Raw genomic sequence first — 22,727 nt, forward strand, 5'->3', positions numbered from 1 at the left:
TTTTCTTTTGTAGTGACAAGTGAAAGTTGTTGGATAAATGATCTGTGAGCATTTTGTCCTGCCAAAATGGCTTATAAGATGAAGATATTTGAAAACTACAGGATTAGAAGGTCAATTTTCCACTCTTGACTGAAAAAAGAAATAGAATTATCATTTCTTAAAGAATGCAGACAAAATATATCAATGAAGTATTCTCTTACATTTTTACCTAAGGCATCATATCATAGCCTACCAGAGCTAGAACGCAGCCAAACATCCTTGATTAAAAAACAGAAATAGCACAGGAACAAAACCTCAAAGCCCTACTACAGCTATAGAAAATTAAATCCCCTGCTCAAGGTCATGTTGACAGCTTTGTCAGGGCAGAGGGGGGATCAGAATTCTCCTGTTCCCTGACTCTCTGTCTAGTATGTTTCTCATTGCAGCTGGCTCCTTCTAAACCACTGCACAAGACACTTTTGGTGGTTATTAAAGCTGTTTGTTTCTTGAAAAATAATGGAAACCATGTGATCCAAAAACCTCTTTGCTGGTAAACAAAGTCATTCATTGTATCTATGAAGCAGGCAATTTTTTAACTTAAAATAAGTTTTGGCTGTAGAACCATGCAGAATATAAGGAAATCTCATTTCAGCATCCCTCATTGAAAGCAACCGCTGGGAAGGGTTTGGAAACAAAACTTATGTATACAATAGGCGTTTACCCAAGGAAAGGGTCTCAGGGAAATTACTATGTCTTAAATGACGTTATTCCTAAAATGTCAATCAGTCACTACAGTATTTGCTTCTCTTATGGTATTCTCAAAATAGATTATTGTCTCTGAATTTTTAATCACGATTTAGTGGTTCAAAATACTGACAGTGATATATGACGACAGCTTTAAAAAAGTGTTCTGGCATTCTGTATTACATAAACAGAATACAATTGTATCTCTCTAGGCAGTGTCAGAATCATTCTCAATGAAGATAATAATGTTGAATCCATCCGCCAAGAGAAGGTCAAAAACATATAGGAAATAAATCATGGCAAATATGGAATTGGCTAAAGGTTAAGAATCTAACGGACAAATATATATTTGGAAGCACAAATCACCCCTCATAGAGTCATAACTTAAACAACCCCACCTCTGGACTCCTATATAGCTGGCTTACATAGCTACATATGTTTCCACAAGTGCTGCAATATTGAATGGAACAAAGAATAAAAAATAAAATTGGAAACAACGTTAGAAACTTTTAGCTCCATTATAGCTTTTATTATTTTGTATGGTGCCTCAAGACTATCTATTAACCTGCTTCTTTGCACTAGAGAAATTCAATAAATAAATGAGCTAATTCCAGAAATGTCATGTCAGTGACATTCTAAGAATCGTTAGATAGCTTGGTCATAACCTTGTGGGTAGCACACAGGAAAAGAATTAGCCTGTAACCAGTAGATGCAGACCAAGAGTCCTAGAGGCCATGCAGGAGTCTCAAAGCTCATTGAGCTGTTGCATTGCTTGGTCCTCTCAGCATCCATCCAGAGTCTCAGCCCCTTGCCAGTACTGTAAGTAAGTAAGCTCTGCTTGCATGTTCATAGACAAAATAAGCATGCTTTCCTAGCTCATGGTGCCCTCTCCCAGAAAGCAAGATTCTCCAATGCCTCTTGGGCAAACTAGGTATCCATAGGGAGAAGAAAGAGCAGCATCCCTTTTCTTTGGTGTGACTGGTGACTTTTGCTCTTATCCTTGGATCTCTCAGCTGCCATAGTCATGTCTAAATAAATCATCCTAGCAGATAGTAAGGCCTTGATTTCCTCTCTGAGTAGAAGTCAGTTTTTATTCTGAGCTCCTTAATTCTGAACTGGCCTGACCAGGGCCTCCTGCTCTGTACAAAACGCATTTTACTCCAGTGCTTATGCTTATTGGACTAAGCATGCAGATTAAAAACAGGTGCTGAGAAATGACTTCTCCTAATCACCTTTGGTTTTTCCACATCTCGCTTATGAATTTGAAACTCCATGCTCACTGTTTCAAGCTTTATGTGTACTGAGTGGAGGGGTTAGAAGTGGGTTGATGTGTGTGAATGACAATCACTTCTAGCAAACCAGAGCTATGACCTTTATATGTTTGCATAATGCTGATCACACTGACTATTAACTAGGTGCATATAATCAATCAAATTCTAAAACACATGAATTCTCTTCTAGTCAGCAATACTTTCTTCTTAAGATCTCAGGCTATGACAGACACAGCGTCTGGAGATGATAAACTGTATGTGAGTCTGTCTCTGGAATATCACCATTTCAGGGTCTGCTAACAATACCTGCCAAGTTAGATGGGGTAGGGTAGCATATGAAAGCAAGTTGTACATTATTCTAATAGATTAAGAAAATATAATCCCATTTGGATCATTTTCTGGGCCTCCATCCAAACCATGAGGTAGCTTTGCTAATCATTAAAATGTACAGGGAGAGGGTGGGCTTCTTTTTTCATAACTATATTGCATTTCTAAAGGGCACTGTATTCATTTCTTTATGAGTATAATCTAATCAGAAAAATAATTGATTTATAGGATGATTAGTCCATAAACAAACTTGCCACTGTTTTAGACTGAAATAACAACCCTCATCCCCATTTCAGGTTTTCAGTTTATACACGTACTCTAACAATTCTTTTCAGCAAATATCTTTAAATATTTTCAATTGCTTCTTTACTGTTTCGGAAAATTTTGGCCACCTTGCAGTTAGAGTCAGGCCCATAAAAACAAGGGCTAGTAGGAGTAACTATGATTTGAAATGACTAGAAATGCAACTTAAAGTCAAATGAACACTTTATACATGCCCAGGGTCGATAGAAGATACAATGATTATCCATTAACATAACATTAATTTATCATGTATCCCCTTTAAATAATAATAATATGGGGTGATTCACTAGGATGCCCTTTGGGTTACATTATTTTCACTTTTTATTTTTGTGCCAACCAGTCCTGGTGTCAATGATAAATGGATTTATTGGTTATGTTACCAAGATGATATGGAGATTGTTATAATTAAGCACATAATCAGAACATCCAGGCCTTCAGGAAAAATAATTTTTAATACATAGATTTTCACTGTGGTTTAAATTTTTTGTCATCCTCCTCATTCTGTGTGAGGGTTAGTTACAGGCAATGAATATCAATCCCTGCCTATTAGCTTTCCTAAAATGTACCAGTCTCTGGGCTAACCATCAGATTATGTTATTTAAATGTGTTTGTGAATTTATTATCCCACCTAAATGATTATTATTTTAAGATGTAGCTGAAGAACTATTTCATATCACTGTTTCAAGGGGGAAAAAGCTTTCTTTTGCTTAAATGTGTTTTTTAAAATTTTGCAGTAGTTTGATTTTTTAAGATGGAGGATGTTTCTACACAGAAAAAAGATATGAGATCTATTTTACTATGATATATTAGGCACTGAATTGTCTGAATTATTTCATTTAATCTTCAAAACAACCCATTAACTAAATAATATTACCCCTATTTTATGGATGACAAAAAGTATGGGGCTCTGAACATTAAGAAAACATATCCAAAGCCGTGCAGCTAATATGCAGTAGAGCATTCAGGGCCATCAGACACCAAAACAATGTGAGAGGCTGTGCTTTGAAACTGCAGAGTCTCTGAAATGGTGTGTTGGTTAAGAAACTGATCAGTAAAGTAGACAGCCAAAGCATTTTCCTCATATAGAAAAGGGCGATTGCAAAGCTGGCTTTCTTATTTCTTATTTTATTCTTGTTATTTCCGCGTTGTGACCATTAAACTAGTCTATGAACTCTTTGAAAGTATGGACTGACACTTCTTTGTTTACTTCAAAGTATCTACCACAAAGCATTCAGTAAATATTTTTGTGTGGCTTCTGATTAATAGGAGTCACTGAAACTCAACTTAAATAAAAATGGGTCTGGTATGGTGGCTCATGCTTGTAATCCCAGCACTTTGGGAGGCCGAGGTGGGTGGATCATTTGAGGTCAGGAGTTCGAGACCATCTTGGCCAACATGATGAGACCCTGTCTCTACTAAACATACAAAAATTAGCTAGGCACAATGGCACGCACGTGTAGTCCCAGCTACTCAGGAGGCTGAGGCAGGAGAATCACTTGAACCGGGAGGCAGAGGTTGCAGTGAGCTGAGATCACACCACTGCACTGCAGCCTGGGCAACAGAGTGAGACTGTCTCAAAAATAAATAAATAAACAAATAAATAAATAAATAAATTGACTGAAAAATGGAGAAGTATGTCTGATTTCAGGCCCAGTTGGAACCAGGAGTTCAAACAATGCTATCTATCTCACTATTTCTAAGATAGGTCCTTTCTGCGTGATGGGCATAATAGCCATTAGCTGCACAGGATTCACGTTTCTTCAGCATAGTAGCCCCAGTAGCAGATGGCATCTTCCCTGACAGCTGTAGCTGAGAAATCACAGGAAAGGCCCTGATTTTCCCAGCGTGAGTCATGTACCTATCCTTGAACTGATCATTCTGCCCAGGAGGAAGAGGTATTTCAGTTGATTACACTTTGGGAGTGAGAGATGTTAACGCTAAGATTTACGTCAAAATCATTTGCCACAGATGAGTAACAATTTCCAAAAGGAAGGGGTATAGAGATGGAAAAAAAAGTTATCTACTACTGCTTGCCTTGAACTTTAAAAATAAAAGTGAACTTTGAAAGAGTTTATTCTAATAATTTATTGAACATGACTTATTCAATATACAGACAAAATACCTAAGGTCCATCGAGAAGTGACTTTCTTATGGCCACACAACTTGACGGTGGTCAGAGCTGCACATTCTATGATGTTGAAACACCTGATTTTCTTGGGCTTGGAAAGGGGACTGCCAAGGAAAATTAAAACAATCACAGCTTTTATATAAGTCAACAATATCAGCTGCTTTATAAAGTTTCTTTACTGTATTGAGGCAATATGAGGGCAAACTCAAGAAAAAGCAAATTGCTAGATAAAAAGGAATGCTGAGAGGTTCTCCAAAGACCATTCTTCTCAAATCAAATTGAATCTGACACTCAAGTGGATATAATAAAAAGAAGATGATTACAAGTAGTGAGAGTGTAGAGCAACTGGAACCTTAATCCACTGCTGATGGTAATGTGAAATGGTGCATCTGTGTATACATGAATCTTCATAGCAGCATTACTCATAATAGCCAAAAAGTGGAAACAACCCAAACATCCATCAACTGATATATAGATAAACAAAATGTTCCATATCAACACAAAGGAATATTATTCAACTGTAAAAAGAAATGAAATATTAACACATGCTACACCTTGAACACATGCTAAGTGAAAGAAACCAGACACAAGAGGGCACATATTGTATGATTCCATTTATATTAAATTATCTAGAATAAGTAAATCCATAGAAACAGAAAGTACATTCATGATTGGCAGTGGGTTGGGGGCAGGGCTGTGAAGTACAGGGTTTCTTTTTAGGGTGATAGAAATGTTCTGGAATTAAATAGCAGTGATGGTTCGTAACTGTGAATACAGTAAAATCCGCTAAATTGTACACTGAATAGATAAATGGATGAATAGAGAAGCATGGATAGATAGTTGATAGATATAGATAGATAGATAGATAGATAGATAGATAGATAGATAGATAGAAGATTGATAGATAAAATTCCATTTAGAATTCTTATTAAGCGCCTACCGTGTACTAAGTCTTGTGTTACCTGCTGAAGGTACAGACACAAACAAAACAGGTATGGCTCCTGCCCTCATGAAGCATACAGTACTAAAGGCAAGGTGTGTTTTGTTTTCCAAAGGAGAATACAAAGAGTAATGGCAACAAAGAGCAAAGTGGTTGCACAGTTAAGAGACAATTACAAGAGTTTCCCTTAGAAATAGACCAAAACCTGTATCTGGCATTGTGTTATCTCTATTGTTTTAACTAGTCTTCAAGACAGAGAAGCCAAGGAAGGGTATATATTAGTGAGGGTGTGGCAGCTGCGGAAAACTGAGGCTCAGTGCTCCAGGACCCACTGAGGTATCATGCATTTCACACTGCAGAATTATCCCCCAGTGAAGCAGTGACTTCCATCCTCATTGGTGTCATTGGCCACACAAGGACTGGGCAGGTCCTGTAGTGCTGGAAAGAGCTTCTGGCAGAGGAAAGGAGACCTACCAGCACATGGAGGTGAAAGCAGTCAGTATGCACAGGAACCGTCCACCATGGTGGCAAAATGAACACAGAAATGGTCCAAGGAGATATGAGCCAGGCGTTAACAATCAATGTTCCAGAAAACATTATCAAGAATCTGGGTATAATCTCTTTCACCCACTAGTTCAGCCAATAGAAAACCTGATTTTTTGTGCCAGGATCTTCCATCCAGGTGATGGCAACATAGTATAATAGCAGACCTGATACCTAGGGGGAGATTAAGTTTATCCACATACTTGCCCACAAACTCCTCTCTCCAGTGAAGCAAATAAGCACTGCCACATTAATATTCTAGACTAGACTTCAGTCTACAGGTAGTAGGAAATTTTCCTTGCTATCCACACTCCCAAGCTTTCACAAAAATGAGTATGTGCCATCCTCAAATTTTCTTGACATAGTAAACCTCCCACTTTTGAGATTGCTTTGCACATTTCTGCCATATCTTTCCAAGACTCACTTTACTTATCAGAATCGAGTCATGGGCATATTTACTTAAAAGCCTAATAAATAAAAGAAATAGATGCATTTGACCTTTGAAAATGGAGAGTCTGAACAAAGCAATGCCCATGGGAACCCGTATTCTGGTTAAGAGTGAAGAAATGAGGAGAAAGGGTCTATTAGAAAGTGTGGGCTGATAAAAACAGGTGGTAAAAACAGGATGCTAAAATAGATCTTTGTGGATACATATTTTTTAAAGACTTGAAATTTATTTATTGTAATTTTAGTAAATTTATAGTATTTTTGATGCTACATGGAAATAGAACATATAAGACATTTTGGATTTAAATTGCTTATTTCTTACTTACTGTTTGCCGCAGAAACACAGGAAATGGTCAGTATAAGATAGTCACTGTTGACATTATTGGGCTGAGCTACAGACCAGGGAGGGGAGGCATGAATACAATGAGCAGTTTCCAAGTTAATCTTTGTATTTCTTACCACATACTTAATGAGGTGAGCTCTCAGATTAATAGGATTCAACCAGCATCTATTAGCACTAGCTACATACCTGGCATTGCTTCATGCTAAGCACGATCTTGAAGAAATTTATCGCTCCAGGTCTTAAACAGCTCATGTCTTTAAGCTTATGTCTTCATGGTCTGTCCAGTTGAAGACACACCATGAGTGTGTGTGAAGGAGGCTCATGAACATGAATGAGGTAGGCTCTAAGCATTGCAATTTTGTAAGCTGATTTGAGCAGCACCAAGAGTGGATTTATCACTCAAAGGAAATCCCAAGATGAACTATACCAGCTTTGGTGTCTGTAATTTTCATTGTCTGTGCTTTATTGCTGACACCACTCTTGATAGCCACACTCTTTCCTTAGGTATTAAATGCAGTCACTGGAGTTGCAGTGTGGACAAGGTCATTAAGCACTTGGGATTTGGGGTTAGACAGCCAAAGTTTGTATCCCTTTATCTCTGCGTGAACTTGAGCATTACTGAACTGCCTGACACTCTACGACTACATTTAAAAGGCACAAATAAAAAGAGAGACTTATTAATAGAGCTGTCTAATGATTAAATGATTTAATGCTTGTAACGTGCCTGGCTCATCATTAGGACAAATACCTAATGCATGCAGGGCTTAAAACCTATTTGACGGGTTGATAGGTACAGCATACCACCATCGCACATGTATACCTATGTAACAAACATGCACATTCTGCAAATATATCCCAGAACTTAAAGTACAATAAAAAAATAAAAATAAATTAAAAAGAAAATACAATTTAAAAATGCTATGAAAATGTGAGAATGGCAAGCATGGGTATCACCAAATTCATATATATTATACATTTTTGATAAATAAAAATCTAACTACCTACTCTAAAATGATATATGATAAGGGATCCTTTTTGACATTATAAATCTTATTTTATTTAAGAAGTTAATTATTTGCATAGTTGAGATTTTTTCCCCCCAATCCTGCTCACCCTTAGGGTTTTGATACTGGCAATATTTTGTACATATTACTGTTCTGAAGAAAGAAAAGGCAGAATTGGAGTTAAAGAAGACTGACAATAAAACACCAGATGGAAAATATGACACTCCATGTATGCAGATCCTGGAGAAAGGATAAAAAAGGCCACTAAAAAAGGCCACACTGTACATTTTAAGTGAAATATAATCCATGAGAGTTTCACTAGGCAATCGTCACTGCTTTTGATGAATAAGTAATTCTTTAATCATTGTAAATGTCTGATGGGTATAATAAATGACTTACACATTAAAGAAAGTGCCTGGCACATGCCTGGCATATAGTAGGTACAAAATAAATAGAATAACGATATCATTAATGCTGTCAATGTTCTTTCAGTCCAGTGTTGCTGGTCTTGGAGCCACAGACAGAGTCTTGTTTCTATCACCTCCAAGTTCTTGAGAACACCTCGTTTCAGTCCTTAAGTATTAGCAGTAGCAGACTACAGAGGTCAGCTGGTGCTGCCCTAACAAAATACCACAACTTAGATGGCCTAAACAACATAAATCTATTTTCTCACAGCTCTGAAAGCTGAAAAGTCCAAGACCAAGTTTCCCACAGGATTCAGTTTCTGGTGAGGTCTCTATTCCACCTTCTCACTGTGCACAGGGGGAAGTGTGAGAGAAGCAGCCAGTGCTCTCTGGTGTCTCTTCCTATAAGGACACTGATCTTATAGGATCAGTGTTCCACCCTTATGACCTCATTTAACCTTAATTACTTCTTTAGAGGCCCCACCTCCAATTATAGACACACTGCAGGTTCAAGTTCCAACATGCAAATCTGGGGGAGGCAAAACATTTAGTACATAACACAGACTCTCAGTAAGTCTTTGTTTCCTTATCCCCTCAGACTCTAAATTCCTTTATATGCAACATTCCCATCAGGGCCTGGGAACTGGATGCATTGGCTGATTTTCTGGTTTGCTTTATTGAGCAACCTAAACTAAACATTCTCTAAAATGGTAGCCCCTTAACAAGCAGACACATAGAAAAGAATTTACTCCCTATAGCAGCTACATGATGTCTTTTCATAATGCTACGTTGACAAATCAGAAGATGCCTTGACTTACTGAAAATGAAAACTCAAAGTTCAGCAACTGTGAAGAAATATTACATTATACAGTTTTATGAGACTATTACTTTTCTTTTGTCTGTCACTATTATCTAAGGATATTCGCTTACTTTTCTGAAAACCAAAATGGTTTTTCTTCTTCAATCACATCATTAACGATGAGCACATTATCATCATCTTTGCATTTTCACAGCTCCTCCTTCAGAAGACCTAAAAGCATTCTAGAAACATTATCTATAATTTTTGCAACTTTTCTTCTAATCTTGTGGGGTGTGAAAGAATATGATTACATAAACCTGAAGCAGAATATAGGCCTTTTATTATGTTGTGTACCTGGGACAAACTGACTTTTCTTTTTATAATGAGGCAAAGGTCAAACTGAAAATATGAAAGCAGCTTATGAACAAAATAGTGAATAAAAACAAAAAGACATATGTTATACACACTATGAATGTGATATGCATATTATTTAAGGAGTCTACAAACTATACGGCCAAAACTATTTACTGGGTCTGGCATCTCCTAGACAAATGGCTTTAAGTGAAGAGCTGGACTTTTGCACCCAAGTTTAAAAAGAGATTTTTACAGGGCTACTGAAAATCTGTCAGCAGATCTTTAAAAAAGACATCAGTCATATTTGACTTTACTTTTGTTCTTGAGAACTAAAGGTTGAGAGATACCTAACAGAGTATTTCTGTTTAGAGGTTGCTCTGATATTAGCAGCCAAAAGGAGAAAAAGATAGCACAATATATAAATATCAACCCAGTTAAAATTTTGATTTTTTAGAGAGGGTTTCTTTTCTTTTTTTTCTTTTTTTTTTTTTTGATGAAGTCTCATTTTTGTCGCCTAGGCTGGAGCACAATGGTGCAATCTCAGCTCACTGCAACCTCTCCCCCTCCCAGGTTCAAGCAATTCTCCTGCCTTAGCCTCCTGAGTAGCTGGGATTACAGGTACCGGCTACCACACCTGGCTAATTTTTTTTTTCTATTTTTAGTAGAGACGGGGTTTCGCCATGTTGTCCAGGCTGGTCTTGAACTCCTGACCTCAGGTGATCTGCCCACCTCGGCCTCCCAAAGTGCTGGGATTACAGGCTTGAGCCACCACTCCCGGCAAGGATTTTTTTTTTTAAAACCAATCCATTGATTTTGGAAGATCCTCTACAAGGATGAACCACCAAAATGAAGGGATTGGGTGAATACTAAAGTGATAAAGATAATTGAATACTACAGTTTGAGTCATGCTTGTCCCATTAAATAATTTTAGGCAGTTGTTCATGTGTTTTAAAAATAAAACACAACTGGAGATAAAAGAAAACTGTATCATCTAAGTCACTGTCTCTAACAACCTCATCCTGTGGGGCTATCCTGGAAATAAAAGTACTGTGGTAAAAAATAAAAAAATGAAAAATATCAGACAAGGAGAAAACAAAACATCTGTGTTCTGATTCTTGAGTCTATCTTGTGACAGTTGTGTGACTTTAGAAGAGTTGATCCTTTCTGTGCCTCAGTTTCCTCAGCCATCAAATAAGAGAACAACACAACACAGGGTTTGTGAACATAAAATGAAAGTGACCGTTACAGACATACTTCAAGTATAACATAGAAAAGCAACCCACAGTAAGTTTCCAGACATTTTTGATATTAACTCCATGACAAGGGTTTTTTTTTTTTGCCTTCTCACTTGCAAAATGTGACAGTATCTATGGTTGTTTCTCTCAACTGTAGACATAGGTTTGCTATTAAAAATTTGTAGCCCTCTTATTTCAGAAAGCCAGAGCAGACCAAGCCTGTAAATTACATAGTCTACTGTCACCTTCTTCTGAGAAAACCAGGAAATCCTGCCACGTGGCCTTCATTGATAGGACCAAGGATTGAAGCCTGGGCCAGGAGCAGCCCAATAAAGAGGTGCTTTATTGGCCAGGCACAGTGGCTCACGCCTGGAATCCCAGCACTTTGGGAGGCTGAGGAGGGTGGATCACCTGAGGTCAGGAGTTCGAGACCAGCCTGGCCAATATGGTAAAACCCCATCTCTACTAAAAATACAAAAATTAGCCAGGCATGCTGGCAGGCACCTGTAGTCCCAGCTACTCAGGAGCCTGAGGCAGGAGAATCGCTTGAACCCGGGAGGTGGAGGTTGCAGTGAGCCGAGATCACGCCACTGCACTCTAGTCTGGGAGACAGAGCAAGACTCTGTTTCCAAAAAAAAAAAAAAAAAAAAAGAGGTGCTTTATCAGATGGTGGCTGTGTGGGCCAGTCCAATCTCTCCTTGTCTGAGGAACTGAGGTAGGAGGCAGAGACCATCAGAGACACCTTGGAGATCCAGAGAGACCAGATCATTGGGTAGTACCAGGTAGACCTAGCTCAGCTCCCCCTAGCCATAAGCACCTTTTCTAGTTTGCACCAATGCTCCTTATGTGCCACCTATGGCCTGGGAGAGAAAACAGAATGGCTGAGCACTGAAACAGAAGAGTTGGGATTTTTTTTGATACTTCTGCTACCCAAGACTTCTCTGACTAGTTTACTTATAACTTTGGGGATATAAAGGCAAGTGTGGCAGGAATATGCAAGCCAAAGATTATGCATGTGCTCAATAAATGTGTATTAAACTCCTCCTCTGGTTATAGCAATAAATAAAATGAAGACTCCCTCTTCTTCTGGATCTTACATACTACCTGGGAAGACAGTTAATAAATAGGTTAAAATATGTACTTTTAAAGCTGAGAGGAGAATATAGAGTAGGCTTGGATACAGGGAGTTGAGAATTTTCTTAGAGTGTTGGTTTTACCCATAAATACTGTGTGTAGAAATTTCAATGTAAGAACTAAAGAATGGATTATATTGTGTTATACAAATATCTAATGACTGTTTAGGATTTTTTTTCTAATGAGCTTTCAAAGACTTGATGGAGAAGTGTGGGGGGAACTGCAACACTCTATAAGAGGCTGAGCTCCAGACTCCTGAGAAAAAAACATTTACTCGGCCGGGTGCAGTGGCTCACGCCTGTAATCCCAGCACTTTGGGAAGCCGAGGTGGGGGGATCACGAGGTCAGGAGATCAAGACCATCCTGGCTAACACAGTGAAACCCCGTCTCTACTGAAAATACAAAAAAAAAAAATTAGCCAGGCATGGTGGTGGGCATCTGTAGTCCCAGCTACTTGGGAGGCTAAGGCAGGAGAATGGTGTGAACCCGGGAGGCAGAGCTTGCAGGAGCCAAGATCACGCCATTGCACTCCAGTCTGGGTGACAGAGCGGGACTCCATCTCAAAAAATAATAATAATAAAAAAATTTTTTTTAATTACTGTTCTCTGTAGCTAATGCTAATTTGATAGAAATTTCTGAAAAAACACAGACTTATGATTACCTGGGTACATCTTTGTTCCATTCAATTGAATGAACTTAAGATAAAGTGTACACCCAATTTATTGCCTCATTGCCTCCAAACCACCTATTTTGTCCTATATTGCTAATGAGACTTGGCATTTATTTCAATGAGTGCTCCTGAGTCATCCTTTTAAGTTATCACAATTCAACCAAGGTGTCATCTTGGTTCACCCCTTCCACTTAAAATCTGTATAAGATGATTTTCAACTATGAGCTTACATACTGCGGGAAATCTGAAGGTTTTCATGGGCATATTTAGAATTTCTTGGGGTTTCTATTATTCTTTTGTTAGTCCTGGCTCCGATCTCCAGCTCTATTCAATACTCTCCTGCATTTTGTGTCTTGTGACTGGGCCTTTTATTCTTTTTTGGGTGCCTTCTATTTACACATTGCCAACCCCTCAATACTAACACACACTTCTCCATCTCACCTATACAAGGCAGCTCTTAGAGATAAACACTTGCTGAAGAAAATGAGAAAATGCTAGAGATTTCTTTTTCTTTTTTTTTTTTAGAAAGGGTCTCACTTTGTCACCTACCCCACGCTGAAATGCAGTGGCACGATCATAGCTCACTGCAGCCTTGACCTCCCAGACTCAAGCCATCCTCCTGCCTCAGCTTCCCAAGTAGCCGGGACCACAGGCATGCGCTGCCATGCCCAGCTAATTTTTTGATTATTTATAGAGACAGGGTCTTCCTATGTTGCCCAGGCTATTCTTGAACTCTTGGGTTCAAGTAATCTTCCCATCTCGGTCTCCAAAAGTGCTTGGGATTGCAGGTGTGAGCCACTGTGCCTCGCCTTAGAGAAATTGTCAATGGACAATTGAAAATTGGACATCACTCTTCTCTATTCTTAACCTTAATGATTATTGTCAACTCAAGATCCAAATTTTTATAAGTTGACCCAGCACCTCCTACTTTCCCTTCTACCTCATTAAATCTCCTCTGTTCTCCATTGCCTACTCTCCCTATCAATTCTATTTTTTTGAAAAAGAAGTTTGGCCAGGGTTTATTTCCTCCTTCTAATATATTTCTAAATGCCTTACCTTCCGCTTTCAAGTTTATCAAGGTTTTTCCCCAAATATAATTATTTCCCTCAGAGGGAATAAATTACCAGTCAGTAAAATATTTTTCTAACTTCTCTATATAAAGAAACTTTAAAATATCTCATTTATTTTAGATAAAATTGTGACCACCTCAATGTAACCTCTCATTTTCCTGCTCAAGTAGAAAACCATCATGGGTCTCACCATCACCATTGCCACTACCACCCTGATGGCATTTTAATAACAGACAACTTTCTTGTATTATATTCCTTCTGTTGACAAAGAAAAATGGAATGGCAATGCATTTTTAAAAAATTGATTTGAGCTAGCTTAAAACAAGGATAATTTTAAAGCTGGACATTTGTGTCCTAAGGAGATTCCTCACTGGGCAAATGGCTCAGTAATGGCCACAATCTTTTAGCCAGTCTTTACACTCACAAGCCTGGCTGCACAGTGTGAAATTGAAAAGAAAAAGTAATGGTGTCTATTCTGCATAATATATAAACATTTGGCATCCTTTGTGAGCAAAGCTGTGCTAAGAAACAGCTAAAAAAAGTCATTTCCATATATAGATTTCACTATCTCTGAGAGTTTTCAGTTGTTCTTGGTGTGTGTGTGTGTGTGTGTGTGTGTGTGTGTGATTACCTAATGATTACCTACTTGGACACCAGAAGAATTAGGAGACCTATCTGCAACTCACACTGGTAGGAAACTATAGAAGAGGCTAAACTTAAATATTCACAACTGGACTGGACTGGAGGTGAGGCTCAGAGTAGCAAATGCCCTATTGGAGCCTCCAGGGTATTAGTTTAGACTTAGAGACTGATGGGATGAGATGACTCCATGGTGAGTAGGCAGCATTTTCAAAAGATGGATGAAGTAGAAGGGAGCTCTCTTTCAACGGAAAACAAATTTGAACGCTGGGGAAGAAAGGAAAGCTAGGAAGTGCTGTGGACCCACTGCAGTGGACTTTGGTTTGCTAGGGGCTCAGTTTCCCTCACATATTCTCCCATCTTCATTTTCATTCCTTCTGACCCCTAACCCTCACCTAACAGCATTTGAGGTCATATAACCACTTGTGCACAATGCAGTGTGGAGGACAAAGAACAAGGTGGTAAAAGCAGACGGGTTCTACCCCATATTCTTCCTTTGCTGGGCCCAAGAAGGATGCAACCCAACAGTAAGGGACACTTTCAGGAATTCTAGGCTATCAAAGGCAGTGGACAGGACTGAGCAGTCGCCCCTGCAGAGCCAAAGTCAGTGAGATAGAGCATGAGGTGTGGGTAAGCAGATTCCAAGAGATGACTCTGGAGGGATAGGACTCCAACTCTATGCTCCAATATATACCAAAGGAGGTGACCCTCGAAGTGAGTGGAAGGCAGAGGCTTGACTTATTCCTGGTGGAAGAATCAAACGGCATTGGGCACCTCAGATGCATCAGCAATGTCAACTCAACAATAAAGGACATTGTGTTATTGTAATGTGAAATAAAAGAAATATTCTTTTTCTTTCATTTTTCCTTTTTTTTTTTTTTTTTTAAGAGAGAGTCTCGCTCTGTCGCTCAGGCTGGAGTGCAGTGGTGCGATCTCGGCTCACTGCAACCTCCTCCTTCCGTGTTCAAGCAATTCTCTGCCTCAGCCTCCCAAGTAGCTGGGATTATAGGTGCCCACCACAATGCCTGGCTAATTTTTCTATTTTTAGTAGAGACGGGGTTTCACCATCTTGGACAGGCTGGTCTTGAACTCCTGACCTCGTGATCCACTCACCTCGGCCTCCCAAAGTTCTGGGAATACAGAATACAGGAGTGGGCTACTGCACCTCGCCTTTTTTTTTTTTTTTTTTTTAGACAGAGTCTCTCACTATCGCCCAGGCTGGGGTACAGTGACGGTTCTCAGCTCAATGCAACCACTGCCTCAGCCTCCTGAGTAGCTGGGATTACAGGCACCCACCACCACTCCGGCTAATTTTTGTATTTTTGGTAGAGATGGGGTTTCGCCATGTTGGCCCAGCTGGTCCCTAACTCCTGACCTCAAGTGATCCACCCGCCTCGGCCTCCCAAAGTGCAGGGATTACAGGCATGAGCCACCACACCCAGCCGAAATATTCATTTTCTAATGCTTATCTATAGGCATATCCAATTCAGGGAAAGGAAATGTGAGCATTTTGGGAGATTCAGTTTTGGAATTGAACTCTGGAAAATATTTTGGATGTGAGTGCTAACTGCGACTTTTCATAATATTAATTTCTCACAGTAGTTGAGTGTTTTCCAATTTAAAAAGGGCTGACATTTACAAAAATGTATTTCTTTAGAAAGGTATGAATCTGGTAAAAGAGAAAATGATTGCTTTGCCCACTGGGGAGGTGCTTGGAGGAGACTTCCTCTGCCTCATGTCACCTGCTGGTCTTTTCTGAACTCCACACATGGGCAGGCATCTAGCACACTAATCCATACCACACCCTCCTCCTTTTGGCTCTTGAGAGAAAAACTGGTAAATAGATTGGTTTTAGACAGCAAGTTTATGCCTTTAGTAATAAGGAAAGCTTATTTCTAACTTCTCTGAAAAGGATATAATAATGCCTTTAATAATAAGGAAAGCTTATTCTGACTTCTCTGTAAAAGGAAAAACCATAATGCTTTTCTTGAAGTGACATCATTGAACTATAATTATTTTCTAGTACAGAGGGGTGTGTAAAGAGGAATTTTGTAGAATATGTAATGTGCAGTAGTAATCCCAGCTACTTGGCAGGCTGAGGCAGAGAATTGCTTGAACCCGGAAGGTGGAGGTTGCAGTGAGCCGAGATCACACCACTGCACTCCAGCCTGGGTGACAGAGTGAAACTCCATTAAAAAAAAAAAAAAAGAAAAGAAAAGAAAAGAAAGAGAAAGAAAGTTAGTTCAGAGTAGAGGTTTTTCAAGATATTGTGATAGTTAACTTTATGTGTCAACTTTGCTAGGCCACAGTCCCCAGATATTTGGTCCAACATTATTCTAGATGTTTCTGTTAAGGCATTTTTTTAGATAAGATTAACACTTAAATCAGTAGACTTACAGTAAAGCAGATTACCTTCTGTAATGTAGGTGGGCCTTACTCAGTTAGTTGGAGGCCTTAATAATAATAACAAAAATAATAAAGCCTGATGTCCCCAGAGGAGGGAATTCTGCCAGCAGATGGCCTTCGTTCTCCAGCTGCAACATCACCTCTTTCCTGAGTCTCCAGCCTCCCAGCCTACCTTGCAGACTTTGAACTTGACAGCCTCCACAATCATGTAAGCCAACTACTTAAAACCTCTCTCTCTGTGTGTACACACACACACACACACACACACACACACTCTCTCTCTCTCTCTCTCAGTTCTATTTCTCTGAAGAACCCAGGCTAATACAGTTATCAACAATACCTTGTACCATGATTATTCCATTAATAAAATTCCATTCTCATTTTTTATTTGAAGGAGAGAAAATCATTTTATAAATAAAGAGGATGTGCCAGTTTACAACAGTTTTGTCCAAATGCCAGTTTACCCTTTCTTGAAAAGGTGCTCTTGAAAGAAGGTAGAAATCTCCACCCCTGAGCTCCAGTCTACAGCTCCCAGCATGAGCGACGCAGAAGACGGGTGATTTCTGCATTTCCAACTGAGGTACTAGGTTCATCTCACTGGGGAGTGCCAGACAGTGGGTGCAGGACAGTGGGTGCAGCGCACCGTGCGTGAGCCGAAGCAGGGCAAGGCATCGCCTCACCCGGGGAGCGAAAGGGGTCAGGGAATTCCCTTTCCTAGTCAAAGAAAGGGGTGACAGACGGCGCCTGGAAAATCAGGTCACTCCGCTTTTCCAACGGGCATAACAAATGGCACATCAGGAAATTATATCCCACACCTGGCTCAGAGGGTCCTACGCCCATGGAACCTCGCTTATTGCTAGCACAGCAGTCTGAGATCAAACTGCAAGGCAGCTGCGAGGCTGGGGGAGGGGCGCCCGCCATTGCCGAGGCTTGAGTAGGTAAACAAAGCAGCTGGGAAGCTCAAACTGGGTGGAGCCCACCACAGCTCAAGGAGACCTGCCTGCCTCTATAGGTTCCAACTCTGGGGGCAGGGCACAGAAAAACAAAAGGCCGCAATTACCTCTGCAGACTTAAATGTCCCTGTCTGACAGCTTTGAAGAGAGTAGTGGTTCTCCCAGCATGCAGCTTGAGATCTGAGAACAGGCAGACTGCCTCCTCAAGTGGGTCCCTGATCCCTGAGTAGCCTAACTGGGAGGCACCCCCCAGTAGGGGCGGACTGACACCTCACACAGCCAGGTACTCCTCTGAGACAAAACTTCCAGAGGAACGCTCAGGCAGCAGCATTAGCGGTTCACCAATATCCGCTGTTCTGCACCCACCGCTGCTGATACCCAGGCAAACAGCGTCTGGAGTGGATCTCTAGCAAACTCCAACAGACCTGCAGCTGAGGGTCCTGACTGTTAGAAGGAAAACTAACAAACAGAAAGGACATCCACACCAAAAACCCATCTGTACATCACCATCATCAAAGACCAAAGGTAGATAAAACCACAAAGATGGGGAAAAAACAGAGCAGAAAAACTGGAAACTCTAAAAATCAGAGCACCTCTCCTCCTCCAAAGGAATGCAGCTCCTCACCAGCAATGGAACAAAGCTGGACAGAGAATGACTTCGATGAGTTGAGAGAAGACGGCTTCAGAAGATCAAACTACTCCGAGCTAAAGGAGGAAGTTCGAACCAATGGCAAAGAAGTTAAAAACTTTGAAAAAAAATTAGATGAATGGAGAACTAGAATAACCAATGCAGAGAAGTCCTTAAAGGACCTCATGGAGCTGAAAACCACAGCATGAGAACTACGTGACAAATGCACAAGCCTCAGTAGCTGATGTGATCAACTGGAAGAAAGGGTATCAGCGATGGAAGATGAAATGAGTGAAATGAAGCGAGAAGAGAAGTTTAGAGAAAAAAGAATAAAAAGAAATGAACAAAGCCTCCAAGAAATATGGGACTATGTGAAAAGACCAAATCTACACCTGATTGGTGTACCTGAAAGTGACTGAGAGAATGGAACCAAGTTGGAAAACACTCCGCAGAATATTATCCAGGAGAACTTCCCCAATCTAGCAAGGCAGGCCAACATTCAAATTCAGGAAATACAGAGAATGCCACAAAGATACTCCTTGAGAAGAGCAACTCCAAGACACATAATTATCAGATTCATCAAAGTTGAAATGAAGGAAAAAATGTTAAGGGCAGCCAGAGAGAAAGGTCGAGTTACCCACAAAGGGAAGCCCATCAGACTAACAGCTGATCTCTCAGCAGAAACTCTACAAGCCAGAAGAGAGTGGGGACCAATATTCAACATTCTTAAAGAAAAGAATTTTCAACCCAGAATTTCATATCCAGCCAAACTAAGCTTCATAAGTGAAGGAGAAATAAAATCCTTTACAGACAAGCAAATGCTGAGAGATTTTGTCACCACCAGGTCTGCCTTAAAAGAGCTCCTGAAGGAAGCACTAAACATGGAAAGGAACAACCGGTACTAGCCACTGCAAAAATATGCCAAATTATAAAGACCATCACTAATGAGCAAAATAACCAGCTAACATCATAATGACAGGATCAAATTCACACATAACAATACTAACCTTAAATGTAAATGGGCTAAATGCTCCAATTAAAAGACACAGACTGGCAAATTGGATAAAGAGTCAAGACCCATCAGTGTGCTGTATTCAGGAAACCCATCTCACATGCAGAGACACACATAGGCTCAAAATAAAGGGATGGAGGAAGATCTACCAAGCAAATGGAAAATAAAAAAAGGCAGGGGTTGCAATCCTAGTCTCGGATAAAACAGACTTTAAACCAACAAAGATCAAAAGAAACAAAGAAGACCATTACATAATGATAAAGGGATCAATTCAACAGGAAGAACTAACTATCCTAAATATATATGCACCCAATACAGGAGCACCCAGATGCATAAAGCAAGTCCTTAGTGACCTACAAAGAGACTTAGACTCCCACACAATAATAATGGGAGACTTTAACACCCCACTGTCAACATTAGACAGATCAACGAGACAGAAAGTTAACAAGGATATCCAGGAACTGAACTCAGCTCTGCACCAAGTGGAGCTAATAGACACTACAGAACTCTCCACCCCAAATCAACAGAATATACATTCTTTTCAGCACCACACCACACCTATTCCAAAACTGACCACATAGTTGGAAGTAAAGCACTCCTCAGCATATGTAAAAGAACAGAAATTATAACGAACTGTCTCTCAGACCACAGTGCAATCAAACTAGAATTCAGTATTAAGAAACTCACTCAAAACCACTCAACTACATGGAAACTGAACAACCTGCTCCTGAATGACTCCTGAATGACTACTGGGTACATAACGAAATGAAGGCAGAAATAAAGATGTTCTTTGAAACCAATGAGAACAAAGGCACAACATACCAGAATCTCTGGGACACATTCAAAGCAGTGTGTAGAGGGAAATTTATAGCACTAAATGCCCACAAGAGAAAGCAGGAAAGATCCAAAATTGACACCCTAACATCACAATTAAAAGAACTAGAGAAGCAAGAGCAAACACATTGAAAAGCTAGCAGAAGGCAAGAAATAACTAAGATCAGAGCAGAACTGAAGGAAATAGAGACACAAAAAACCCTTCAAAAAATCAATGAATCCAGGAGCTGGTCTTTTGAAAAGATCAACATAATTGATAGAATGCTAGCAAGACTAATAAAGAAAAGAGAGAAGAATCATATAGACACAATAAAAAATGACAAAGTCACCACTGATCCCACAGAAATACAAACTACCATCAGAGAATACTATAAACACCTCTACGCAAATAAACTAGAAAATTTAGAAGAAATGGATGAATTCCTCAATACATACACCCTCCCAAGACTAAACCAGGAAGAAGTTGAATCTCTGAATAGACCAATAACAGGCTCTGAAATTGAGGCAATAATTAATAGCTTACCAACCAAAAAAAGTACAGAACCAGATGGATTCACAGCTGAATTCTACCAGAGGTACAAGGAGGAGCTGGTACCATTCCTTCTGAAACTATTCCAATCAATAGAAAAAGAGAGAATCCTCCCTAAATCATTTTATGAGGCCAGCATCATCCTGACACCAAAGTCTGGCAGAGACACAACAAAAAAAAGAGAATTTTAAACCAGTATCCTTGATAAACACTGATGCAAAAATCCTCAATAAAATACTGGCAAACCGAATCCAGCAACACATCCAAAAGCTTATCCACCATGATCAAGTGGGCTTCATCCCTGGGATGCAAGGCTGGTTCAACATACGAAAAACGATAAATGTAATCCAGCATATAAACAGAACCAAAGACAAAAACCACATGATTATCTCAATAGATTCAGAAAAGGCCTTTGACAAAATTCAACAACCCTTCATGCCAAAAACTCTCAATAAATTAGGCATTGATGGGACATACCTCAAAATAATAAGAGCTATCTATGACAAACCCACAGGCAATATCATACTGAATGGACAAAAACTGGAAGCATTCCCTTTGTAAACTGGCACAAGACAGGGATGCCCTCTCTCACCACTCCTATTCAACATAGTGTTGGAAGTTCTGGCCAGGGCAATCAGGCAGGAGAAGGAAATAAAGGGCATTCAATTAGGAAAAGAGGAAGTCAAATTGTCCCCGTTTGCAGATGACATGATTGTATATCTAGAAAACCCCATCGTCTCAGCCCAAAATCTCCTTAAGCTGATAAGCAACTTCAGCTAAGTCTCATGATACAAAATCAATGTGCAAAAATCACAAGCATTCGTATACACCAATAATAGACAAACAGAGAGCCAAATCACAAGTGAACTCCCATTCACAATTGCTTCAAAGAGAACAAAATACCTAGGAATCCAACTTACAAGGGATGTGAAGGACCTCTTCAAGGAGAACTACAAACCACTGCTCAATGAAATAAAAGAGGATACAAACAAATGGAAGAACATTCCATGCTCATGGGTAGGAAGAATCAATACCATGAAAATGGCCATATTGCCCAAGGTAATTTATAGATTTAATGCCATCCCCATCAAGTTACCAATGACCTTCTTCACAGAATTGGAAAAAACTACTTTAAAGTTCATATGGAACCAAAAAACAGCCCGCATTGCCAAGACGATCCTAAGCCACAAAGAACAAAGCTGGAGGCATCACGCTACCTGACTTCAAACTATACTACAAGGCTACAGTAACCAAAAGAGCATGGTACTGGTACCAAAACAGAGATATAGACCAATGGAACAGAACAGAGCCCTCAGAAATAATGCTGCATATCTACAACTATCTGATCTTTGACAAACCTGACAAAAACAAGAAATGGGGAAAGGATTCCCTATTTAATAAATGGTGCTGGGAAAACTGGCTAGCCATATGTAGAAAGCTGAAACTGGATCCCTTCCTTACATCTTATACAAAAATTAATTCAAGATGGATTAAAGACTTACATGTTAGACCTAAAGCCATAAAAACCCTAGAAGAAAACCTAGGCAATACCATTCAGGACATAGGCATGGGCAAGGACTTCATGTCTAAAACACCAAAAGCAATGGCAACAAAAGCCAAAATTGACAAATGGAATCTAATTAAACTAAAGAGCTTCTGCACAGCAAAAGAAACTACCATCACAATGAACAGGCAACCTACAGAATGGGAGAAGATTTTCGCAACCTACTCATCTGACAAAGGGCTAATATCAAGAATCTATGATGAACTCAAACAAATTTACAAGAAAAAAACAAACAACCCCATCAAAAAGTGGGCAAAGGATATGAACAGACACTTCTCAAAAGAAGACATTTATGCAGCCAAAAAACACATGAAAAAATGCTCATCATCACTGGCCATCAGAGAAATGCAAATCAAAACCACAATGAGATACCATCTCACACCAGTTAGAATGGCAATCATTAAAAAGTCAGGAAACAACAGGTGCTGGAGAGGATGTGGAGAAATAGGAACACTTTTACACTGTTG

This window comes from Symphalangus syndactylus, chromosome 8, assembly GCF_028878055.3.
Source record: "Symphalangus syndactylus isolate Jambi chromosome 8, NHGRI_mSymSyn1-v2.1_pri, whole genome shotgun sequence".
NCBI lineage: Eukaryota > Metazoa > Chordata > Mammalia > Primates > Hylobatidae > Symphalangus > Symphalangus syndactylus.